Consider the following 12,542-nt stretch of genomic DNA (forward strand, 5'->3'; position numbering starts at 1 on the left):
AAAATCCCAGTTCATAGCACTTGGGCTTAATAGCCCTCTTAATTGCTGGCGGGCGCGCTTCCAAGTTTAGCGCGCGCCCGTGAACCGAAATATCGCACGAGTGTGCAGTGACATCGGGACGCTCGCCCTACGGTCATCGCGCGCTATTTTACACTCAAGTGTGTTGGGCACGCGCCCGCACGCCGAGCGAAAAATTCTGCCCATAGTTTTCACGCTAGTCTATGGCCTAGGGGGTGCATCTGGAGAGCATCTTGAGGCTATTACTGGCTGGCACGCTCTGCGCCTTCAGGTTTTGAGCTCAAATTAAAGCCCAGGAAGAAATTAATGTCTCGCCAATTATGTCGTGCATAATCTTCCAGAACGGGTCCGAATTAGCAATTGAAACCGTGGGGGGAATTCCGACAGTGCTAAAAGCTGTCGCGCTGTCTAATCGAGGGACCTTGTTTCAATCCCTGTGATGGGAACAGGAAAGGGACAATGCCGATTCAAGATAGGCAGGAGAGCTGTTGGACCACCTGGGGAGTTAGTCTTTTTACAAATTTGCACCAAGCTCAGCAGCAAACAGCTGCAGGAATCCTTTAGGTCGGCAACTCCGAATAGCTGACAGAAGGCTGGAGTCAATGTACAAACTGGTTCACAGTAATGAAAGGTGCTGTACATCTGCACGGAGGAAATGAACCAAAATATTACAAGCTGTCATACACGATGGAACATATTATCGGGAAGAGAAAGAAATCCAAAGCCAGGCAAGAACTGTTGGCGGATGACCGCAAACTGGCCGATTTTCACCTCGCAGAAGGCTGATGGGCTTGTGTTGAATTCCAGCAAACGTTACAGGGTTTCGACCGAGGGCGGAATTTTCTGTGGCCGTTGGCACCGGGCGTCGTGGCGGGCATGAGCAGACAATGTGGCGGGAAGGCCAAAAACCAGTTTCACGACGTCATGAAACCAGTTTGCGAGCGTCCGCTCAGCCCGTCAAGGGCCGGCCCCTTTTCCCGCTGCCGGATGTCGGGAACTTCATTTTAATGCATCATTATAAGCCCTGTGCGCTGGAATCATCCCCCCCCACACGTGGGATCATCCAGGTATGTCAGCAACAGCGACGTGTTTCACCACTCTACATTTAGACGTGCGCCTGGCAAGCTGCACTTCACTTGGGACTGTGAGGTTTGTTTGCCTACCTTGCTTCGGTCAGCACTCATGGTCATCAGTGCCAGGCTTCGCAGGCAGCACCACATCACTTTTAGGGGGGGCTCACAGGCAGGTCTCTCTCTACGAGACCAGCCGTAAGGCAGGGGAGGCTTTTCAACGGCTGCAGGGCTATGGCTTGCTTAGGGAAGAGGGAGAAGCGGCCTCGGGCAAGGGAAGAGGCTGCAGGGCTAAGGCATTACTGGGGGGGGGGGGTGGGGGGGGGTATCCCAGGGTGTGTTTGGGGGCACATGTTGATCTGTGCACGTGGCCTCAAGAAGGTGAGGGCTGAGGAGGCAGTCTCCAAAGGAGATGAGGCCAGATGGAGATGTGAGGGTATGTGTGTGAGAGAGTGAGTGGTGATGCCCCTTGAGCTGGCAGTGAGTGAGATGCCAGTGAACGTGTGATGGCCATGTGAGTGTGTGAGCTTAGAGCGCTAAGATGATTGCCTTACCCTGGCATGAGATCACTCATCCTCTTTCTGCACTGGGTGGTGAACCTCTTCTGTGCAGCATAGGCGCTGACCACCTCTGTGACCACCTCCCAAGCCGAAATGATGACACTGATGGTCTTCCTGCAGCCAGAGCAGGGGTAGAGGACATTGTGACAGGCTCCAGCAGTGTCCAGAAGGCATCCCAGGATTGCATCACTGAGTCGGGGGCTGCAGTCTTCTTGCCTTTTGGGGACATGTCTTCTGTGCAGCAGTCCTGGGCTGGAAACACTGAGAGGTGTGTGCGCGGCTGGACGTTAAATATGGTGCCTGGCATGAGGAAGCGGCGAGGTGATGGCGTGGCGGGTGAATTGGAGGCCACCCAACAGCCAAACGGCTGTTTCCCGGGAATGCGTGATTAATGAGGTGGGACTGGGACGATGCAGCATGAAGACCCGCCATTGCGGCCAGTAGGTAAAATGTCCTTTTTCCCGCCCGCCCGCTACCGCACTTTGTGCAAATCTAGGACAATTCGCCCTGAGTCTTGTATAGATTTACTGTTCATGCACTCTACACTTTGGGCGGAATCATCCAGATTTGCACTAAAGCGCAGTAGTAGGCAGGAAAAGGAACGTTTTGACCGCCGGCCACAATGGCGGCGTTTCATGCCGTATCGTCCCAATCCCGCCGCATTAGGAACACAACAGTATAGAAAATAGGAGCAGGAGTAGGTCATTCAACCCTTCGAGCCTGGTCCGCCATTCAATATGATAATGGCTGATCCTCTACCTCAAAGCTGTACTCACGCTCTCTCCCCATACTCTTTGATGCCTTTAGAGTCCAGGGATCTATTTATTTCCTTCTTAAATATATTCAATGACTTGGCATCCACAGCCTCCTGTGGTAGAGAATTCCATAGGTTCACCACCCTCTGAGTGAAGAAATTTCTCCTCATCTCAATCCCAAATGGCCTACACTATATCCTGAGACTATGACCCTTGTTCTAGCTGCCTCAGCCAGAGGAAATATCATCCTGCATCCAGTCTATCCATCCCTGTCAGAATTTTATACGTTTCAATGAAATAATTAATCATGCATTCCCAGGAAACACATGGTTTCCCTGGCGAGCGGCCTCCAATCCACCCACCACGCCAACACCTCGCTGCTTCCTCACACCGGAGTGCAGCCGTGTGCGCGCCTCTCAGCGCTTCCAGCCTAGGACTGCTGCACAGAAGACATGGCCCCGAAAGGCAAGAGGAATGCAGCCCCCCTCACTCCACAATTCAGTGAATCATCGCTGGGACACCTTCTGGTCACCGCTGGAGCCCATCACGATGTCCTCTACACCCACTCTGGCCGCAGGAGGCCCATTAGTGTCACCATTCCTGCTTGGGAAGCAGTGGCAGAGGTGGTCAGTGCCAATGTTGCTCGGAAGAGGTTCACCATCCAGTGCAGAAAGTGGATGAATTATCTCATCTGTGCTGCCAGGGTAAGGCAACCATCTCATTACGCTAAACTCACAAGGCCATCACATATTCACTGGAATCTGAATTGATTGATTGAAGTATACAAGATCCTGAACGGCCTTGACAAGGTGGACGTCAAAAGGATGTTTCCTCTTGTGGGTGAGACCAGAACTAGGGGGCACTGTTTTAAACCTTTTAGGACAGAGGTGAGGAGAATGTTTTTCTCTCAGAGGATTGCACGACTTTGGAACTCTCTGCCTCAGAAGGTGGGTGGAGGCGGGGTCATTGAATATTTTTAAGGCAGAGGTAGATAGATTCTTGTTAGGCAAGGGAATCAAAGGTTATCGGGGGTAGATGCGAATGTGGAAATAAAAACACAAGAAGATCAGCCATGATCTTATTGAATGGCAAAGCAGGCTCGAGGGGCCGAATGGCCTACTCCTGTTCCTATTTTTTATGTTCTTATGTTCTCACTCACAAGGGACATCACCACGCACTCTCACTCTCTCACACACACCCTCACACCTTCATCTGGCCTCATCTCCTCTAGAGACTGCCTCCTCAGCCCTCAACCTCTTGAGGCCACGTGCACAGATCAACATATGCCCCCACACACATCCTGGGATACCCCCCTTCCCCAGTAATTCCCTAGCCCTGCAGCTTCTTCTCTTGCCTGAGGCCACTTCTCCCCCTTCCCTAAGCAAGTCGTAGCCCTGCAGCGGTTGAAAAGCCAACCCCGCCTCATGGCTGCTCTGGTAGGTAGTGATCTGCCTGTGAGCTCCCTTAAAAGTGATGTGGTGCTGCCTGCGAAGCCTGGCGCTGATGACCATGAGCGCTGCCCAAAGCCAGGTAGGTAAACGTGTGAAGTGCAGCTCACCAGGTGCACATCGCTTAGTGCAGTTGTGAAACATGTCGGCCCAGTGATCCAGCGTTAGGGGGTTGATTCCAGCGAGCAGAGCTTATAATGATATGCAGATGTACTAAAATGAAGTTTCTGATGTCCGGTGGCGGGAAATGTACCCCATCATTGACAGGCGCAGTGCACGATCGCAAACTGGTTTCACGATGGCGTGAAACCGATTTTTGGCCTTCCCGCCATATTGTCCGCTCACGCCCTCTATGATGCCCAAGCCAATGGGCATGGAAAATTCCACCTTTTATCTGTTCAGACGCACTAAAATAACAACAACAACTTGTATTTACATAGCACTTTTAATCTTGTTCAAAAAAATATATTCATTCACAGAATGTGGGCTTCGCTGGCTGGGCCAGAACTTATTGCCCATCCCTAGTTGCCCTTGAGAAGGTGGTGGTGTGCTGCCTTCTTGAACCGTTGCAGTCCATGTGGTGTAGGTACACTCACAGTGCTGTTGGGGAGGGAGTTCCAGGATTTTGATCCAGTGACAATGAAGGAACGGCGATATATTTCCAAGTCAGGATGGTGAGTGGCTTGGAGGGGAACTTCCAGGTGATGGTGTTCCCATCTATCTGCTGCCCTTGTCCTTCTCAATAGTAGTCGTTGTAGATTTGGAAGGTGCTGTCGAAGGAGCCTTGGTGAGCTCCTGCAGTGCATCTTGTAGATGGTATGCACTGCTGCTACTGTGCGTCAGTGGTGGAGGGAATGAATGTTTGTGGATGTGCTGCCAATCAAGAGGGCTGCTTTGTCTGGACGGTACCAAGCTTCTTAGGTGTTGTTGTTGCTGCGCTCATCCAGGCAAGTGAGGAGTATTCCATCACACTCCTGACTTGTGCCTTGTAGATGGTGGACAGGCTTTGGGGAGTCAGGACATGAGTAACTCATCACACGATTCCTAGCCTCTGACCTGCTCTTGTAGCCACAGTATTTATGTAGCTACTCCAGTTCAGTTTCTGGTCCATGGTAAGCCCTAGGATGTTGATAGTGGGGGATTCAGTGATGGTAATGCCATTGAACATCAAGGAGTGATGGTTGGATTCTCTCTTGTTGGAGATGGTCATTGCCTGACACTTGCGTGGCGTGAATATTATTTGCCACTTGTCAGTCCAAGCCTGGATATCGTCCAGGTCTTGCTGTATTTGGACATGGACTGCTTCAGTATCTGAGGAGTCACGAATGGTGCTGAACATTGTGCAATCATCAGCGAACATCCCCACTTCTGACCTTATGAAGGAAGGAAGGTCATTGATGAAGCAGCTGAAGATGGTTGGGCCGAGAACACTACCCTGAGGAACTGCTGCAGTGATGTCCTGGAGCTCCAACAACCACAGCCATCTTCCTTTGTGCTAGGTTTGACTCCAACCAGTGGAGAGTTTTCCCCTGATTCCCATTGACTCCAGTTTTGCTAGGGCTCCTTGATGCATCACTTGGATAAATGCTGCCTTGATGTCAGGGGCAGTCACTCTCACCTCACCTCGAGAAATCAGCTCTTTTGTCCATGTTTGAACCAAGGCTGTAATGAGGCCAGGAGCTGAGTGACCCTGGCAGAACCCAAACTGGGCGTCAGTGAGCAGGTTATTGCTAAGCAAGCGCTGCTTGATAATTCTTTTGATGACCCTTTCCATTACTTTACTGATGATCGAGAGTAGACTGATGGGGCAGTAAATGGCTGAGTTGGATTTGTCCTGCTTTTTCTGTACAGGACATACCTGGGCAATTTTCCACATAACCAGGTAGATGCCAGTGTTGTAGCTGTACTGGAACAGCTTGACTAGGGGCGCGACAAGTTCTGGAGCATAAGTCTTCAGTACTATTGCCGGAATATTGTCAGGGCCCATAGCCTTTGCAGTATCCAGTGCCTTCAGCCATTTCTTGATATCACGTGGAGTGAATTGAATTGGCTAAAGACTGGCATCTGTGATGCTGGGTCCTCCCGAGGAGGCCGATCATCCACTCGACGCTTCTGGCTGAAGATTGTAGCAAAGGCTTATCTTTTGCACTGATGTGCTGGGCTCCCTCATCATTGAGGATGGGGATATTTGTGGAGCCTCCTCCTCCAGTGAGTTGTTTAATTGTCCACCACCATTCTGGACTGGATGTGGCAGGACTGCAGAGCTTAGATCTGATCCATTGGTTGTGGGATCACTTAGCTCTGTCTATCACTTGCTGCTTATGCTGTTTGGAACACAAGTAGTCCTGTTTTATAGCTTCACCAGGTTGAAACCTCATTTTCAGATATGTCTGATGTTGTTCCTGGCTTGCCCTCCTGCACTCTTCATTGAACCCTTGTTGATCCCCTGGCTTGATGGTCATGGTAGAATGGGGGATATGCCAGGCCATGAATTTACAGATTGTGTTAGAGCACAATTCTGCTGCTGCTGATGGTCCACAGCGCCTCACGGATGCCCAGTCTTGAGTTGCTGGATCTGTTTGAAATCTATCCCATTTAGCACAGTGGTAGTGCCACACAACACGATGGAGGGTATCCTCAATGTGAAGGCAGGACTTTGTCTCCATAACTACCGTACAGTGGTCACTCCTACCGATACTGTCATGGGCAGATGCATCTTCAGCAGACAGGTTGGTGAGGATGTCAAGTATGTTTTTCTCTCCTTGTCCCAAGGTGCTTCACAGCAGCAATTATCAAACAAGATTTGACACCGAGTCACATGAGGAGAAATTAGGCCAAGTGGCCAAAATCTTGGTCAGAGAGGTAGGTTTTACGGAGCGTTAATGGAGGAGCGGTTTTGGGAGGGAATGCCAAGAGCTTAGGCACCAGGCACCTGAAGGCACATCCATGAATGGTGGAGGGAAGAATATTGGGGATGCACAACAACAGTAAGTCTTTTTAAGAGATGAGGGACTATCCCCAGGCTGATTCATGAACAGTTAGCAAGTGCACATGTCACACAACAAAGCAAATGGGTTAAAGTGACTGCCAATAACATCCCTTGAGTTCCTACAATGTTCAAAGTGATGATGCAGGGAGAGCTGATGTAGGCAATGTTGAAACTAAACTGTTTTGATGTTCTGTTGTTATGGTTAACAGTGGTGTGCCACCAGTCCAGGGTTCTCACTTTGGACATTCACTAAGTAATGAAGTATTAACACATAAGACCTAAGAACAGATGTGTGGCCAAGCGAGGCTTTCGCTTGCTACGGTCAGCTGCTGGGTCCGTCCTCCGTCCTGACAGGATTTACATTGACCTACTCATGGCATGTAGCACATACCTGTCTCCTTGAGGAGAGGGTGTCTGCAAGGCTGGGAACGGCTGAAAAGAAAAATCACCTTTGGCATTTTTATTATACCCTTCAAAAGGGCCAGACCGTGTCAGCTGTTGTCCAGTGGGTAGCACCCTCGCATTTGAGGCAAAAGCGTGTGGGTTCATAGTCCTGCTCTGGAGACCTGGGCACAAAATCAACACTGATACTCCCCTGAGGGAGTGCAGCACTGTTGGAGGTGCTGCCTTTTGGTAGAGATGTCAAACTGAAGCCCCCTCTAACCTCTCAAGTATGCATAAAAATTCCCATGGCAGTATTCGAAGAGCAGGAGGGTTCTCCATGGCATCTTTATCCCTCAATCAACATCATGAAAACAGATTATCTGTTTGTTATCAAATTGCTGCTTGCTCTGCGTAAATAGGTTGTTACATTTCCAACAGTCTGACAGTCAGTACACTTAACAGGAAAAGTACTTAATTGGCTGTAAAGTCCTTTGGGATGTCATGAGGTTGTCATCAGGCGTAAGTCCCACCTGCCTATCAGAGCCCAACCACTGAGCCAAGGCTGATATGTTATGGTATTCAGTGTGATCTTGACTCAGCTGATAGCACTCCCACTTGAGTCAGAGGTTGTCAATTTAAGCTCCATGACAGGAGTTTGAGATCACATTGTAAGATGGGTTACTGCTGCAGTATTAATGGAGTTCTGCACTGTTGGAGTTGCTGTACCATGAATGAGATATTAATCTGAAGCCTTATCTGTTCCAGTTGTTCACATTGACATAAGAACATAAGAGATAGGAGCAGGAGTTGGCCATTCAGGCCCTCCATCCTGCCCTGCCAGTCCATAAGATCATGGATGATCAGATGATCTGACAAAGGTCCTCTACCAGTCTGCTACCACTGTGCAACACTGCTACCTCTGCCCTCCACCCCAACTAGAAAGATCCATGGTGAACCACTGGACAACATTGATCATTTTTCATACCTTGGGAGCCTCCTCTCAGCGAGGGCAGGCATCGATGATGAAACTCAACATCACCTTCAGTGTGCCAGCACAACCTGCGGCCAACTGAGGAAGAGAGTGTTTGATGACAAAGATCTGAAACCCACCAGTAAGCTCATGGTCTACAGGGCTGCAGTGCTACCTTCCCTCCTGTATGTGTCAGAGACATGGACAATGTACAGCAGACGCCTAAAAATCGCCAGCGACGTCTCCACAAAATCCTGCAAATTCAATGCAGGACAAGCGCTCCAATATCAGTGCCTTCCCTTAGGCCAACATCCCCAGTAAAACAAGCTCTCTGCTCTGAGCTTCATCATGGCAAATGGTTGCCAGGAAGGCCTTCCTGAGGAAATGCAACTTCCCCATCAATCTGTGGGAATCTCTTGCTCAAGACTGGCCAAACTGGCGAAGAAGCATCTGCGAAGGTGCCAACCATTTTGAACATCTCCAACAAGCCCAGGTGGAGACCACGCACTTGGAGCATACCAAAATCTGAGCTTGCCACCCACCCACCTCATCAAACACTACCTGCCCCACCCATGGCAGAGTGTGTGGATCCAGCATTGGGCTTTTCAGCCACCTCAGGACCCACAACCCCGGAGTGGAAGAAAGTCACCCTCGGACACGAGGGACTGCCAAAGAAGAGAAGAAGGAGGGTGATCTGATGTGGCCTTAACTCCATTTTCCTGCCTGCCCACCATAACTTTGCCTCCCTTGTCAATCTTGTTATTAAACTGTGTCCCCTATTCTAGTCTCTCCAATAAGGGGAAACGTTCTTTCAACATCCACCCTGTCAAGTGCCCTCACATGTTTCAATAAGATCACCTCTCATTCTAAATTTCAATAGATTAAGGCTCAACTTGTCCAGAACTTTCCTCATAAGACAACCCCTTCATCCCAGGGATCAGTCGAGTGAATCTAACATAGTTATATCTTTTCTTAAATAAGACCAAACTGTTCACAATACTCCAGATATGGTCTTACCAACACCCTGTACGACTGTAGCAAAATTTCCCTACTTTAACTTGACATTCCCTTTCAGTAAATGACATTTGCCTTCCTGATCATTAGCTGTACCTGCATACTAGTATTTTGCAAATCATGTACCAGGACACCCAGATCCTTCTGTACAGCAAAGTTATGTAATATCTCTCCATTTAAATAATATGCTGCTTTTCTATTCTTCCTACCGAAGTGGACAAGATCACATTTTCCCACATCTGCCATCTTCATCTGCAAAATTTTTGCACATTCACTTAACCTATCTGCATCCCTTTGCAGACTCCTTATACCGTCTTCACAACTTACTCTCCTACCTATCTGTCATCGGGAAATTTAGTAACCATACATTCGATCCCTTCATCTGAATCATTGGTATAGATTGAAAATATTTGAGGCCCCAGCGCTAATCCCTTTAGCATTCCACTTGCCAACCCCAAAATGACCATTTATCCCTACTCTCTGTTTCCTGTTAGCTAATCAATCCTCTATCCATGTTGATATGTTACCCCCTTCACCATGAACTCTTATTTTGTGTAGTAAACTTTGATCAGGCACCTTGTCAAATGCCTTCTGGAAATCCAAGTACAGTACATCTACAGGTTCTCCTTTATCACCCCACCCTCAACTTCTCTCTCCCCCCGCCCCCCACCTTAGACCAGCTTATATTTCACCTCTCTCCTAACTATACTCAGTTCTGCCGAAGGGTTGTGAGGACTCGAAACGTCAACTGATTTCTTCTCCACCGATGCTGCCAGACCTGCTGAGTTTTTCCAGGTAATTCTGTTTTTGTTTTGGATTTCCAGCATCCGCAGTAGCTTTTAGCTTTTTGTTTTTATCTCCTTTATCCATGTTGCTTGTTACTTTCTCAAGGAACTCTAATAAATCAGTGGAGCAGAATTTTCCTTTCACGGATGGGTGAAATAATAACATGTGGAGTACGGATCTAACACCATCATTTTTAAAAATTATTTTCATGGGACGTGAGTGTTGCTGGCAAGGCCAGCATTTGTTGCCCATTCCCTAATTGCCCTTGAGAAGGCAGAGGTGAGTAGCCTTCCTGACTTGTTTCAGTCCATCTGGTGCAGGATTGAATCTGTGTACTGATTTGGATATCTGGATAGCTAAGTTCAGTCCTAGGCACAAGCACCCAAAGGTGGAGCTGTTGTGAAAAAGTCTGATTTCATAATCCAAATGTTTTAGAAAATAACTTTCAGTTTAGGAATTGAATTTTAATATAGAATAAATGGAAACACTTGGTTGAGAAACTGGTAAACAGACCTGGGATATAACAGTTCAAAGTTATTCAGTGAGGTTAGAATTAGAAGTGAGAAATCTTAAACAATGGATGACCCATCTTTGAGCTTTTAGTAGGGATAGGAGATCTACAGCTATTTCAGTAAGGGATTTAGATTATTCATGTAGTTGATCAGAGAAGCTAAAAGCACCTTTGTAAATAAGGGTGGAACTAGCAAATCTGGAAAGAGGACAATTAGAAATTTAAATTATTCACGTGGGTCACAGAATCAACGTGTTGTGTTGAAGGTTAAAGATAAAGATAATTAGTTAAAGGTAATTAGTTTACACTTTTGTTTGGAGCATCCCAAAGGATGCCCCATTGCAGTGAAGATGAGCTCTTTGGGTTAGAAAGGCTGCTTTGTTTTAATTTATCTATGTGTGTTTTTTCACAGGAAGTCAGTGGTCAGCAGTAAAGCTTGGGAACTGGCAGAAAGAGGTAGAGTCTGCCAGGAACTGTAAAGTAGCTGTGGGACCAAGAGCTGTACAGGAGCTGTGAGAACAGACTGGAAGAAAGCAGTCTGTATCTGTCTGAAGCCAGGACAAGGAGCGTAGAGGCTATTAGGAACCAGGGGCGTTCCTGATTTTTAAATCGCTAATGCAGTGAGGTCCAAGCTTGAACTGAGAAGTCCACAATATATACGAAAAGCCAATGGAAGGACCCCCGTGAAATCTTGTATCTCAGAGAATAACCGGAACACTGAGGAGAAATCAAAAGTGTATTCCAGAGAGCTGTGGCCCACTTGATTTGGTCCCAGAAGGAGAAGTGAATGAACCCTCAAGATCTCGTCATGTAATGTATAAAGGGTTGAATTAGGAAGTTAAAGGAGAATTGGATTTATACTTTAAGGCCGAGATTTTCCGGCCCTGCCCACCGCCAGGATCTTCCAATCCCGCCAAAAATCAATGGGCTTTCGGCTGGCCCACCATATCCCCTGCAGCAGGTCCCACCACGGTGGAGCCGGAAAATCCCGGCCCAAGTCTTGACAAATTATATTGTTAATTTAGCAGCCCTTGATTTGTTTCAATTTTTTATACACAATTAAGTTTGTTTTTGTTTAAAAACAGGAAATCTTGTGGTGTAGTTATTTTAGTTAATCACTGAGTGTTTGAATTTCTCTTTAAAAGTTAACGGTCTCGATGGAAATCGCAACAGTGCAGAGAAGGACCAGGAAACGTGGTTGCCTAACAACAAAGGATGCAATCACGGAACACTCTGACTCTTTCACTTTGAAAAGAAGTCAATGAAAGGAAATGGGTACAGCTGTGAGAGATTTCATTTGGGAATAGAGGAACCTTAGCTCAAAGCAACAGTCTATGTTAAAACCCTTACTGCAGGACATGGTTATATAGCAGTGAAAAGAAAGGTGGGGATTGATAACGCTTTTTTATATAAAATGCAAGCAATATGAGGTGTGTTTGATGAGATAGGGTAATTGAGGCAGCAACCCTTGGTCATTCAAAAAAACAGGTAATAGCTCTGATGGAGGACCTTGGAGTTCTATGGAAGGATGAGCTAGATGGGCCAAATGGCCTCCCTTATTTATGCATTGTGAAGTCACTGACTTCAAGAAAGCTGATTTCATGTAAGGCTTTGAGGTAGTTTTGAGAGACAATGAAGGTCCATATAAATGTGAATTTTCCCTTGCTTTTCTTTGTATTCATTGAGTTACTCAGGGCCAGGAGCTCACACATGGGCAGGTAAAGTCCATCAAGCCTGTCCCACACACCATGATGGCTGGACCAGCATGGCTAGACACATCCCCACCACACCCACTTCTCGCCCCTGCGTTGACACAGACCACACGTCAGTGCTACTATGTAAATCAGGGAGGCTGTTGAAGCTCATGAAATGAAGGCCAATTTTATAGACCATACCAAGGAATCAAAATGAGTGCACCCTATATATGGGTTAATATGGTACAACATTCATAGTAGGCTAGAGCTGAAAATTATTTTTAGGTTAAAGGATTACATCATCTTTTCAGTTTCGTTCCAGCTTTGCTTTTTCTTTCTCTCT

The sequence above is a fragment of the Cetorhinus maximus genome, chromosome 3 (genome assembly GCF_964194155.1).
Source record: "Cetorhinus maximus chromosome 3, sCetMax3.hap1.1, whole genome shotgun sequence".
NCBI lineage: Eukaryota > Metazoa > Chordata > Chondrichthyes > Lamniformes > Cetorhinidae > Cetorhinus > Cetorhinus maximus.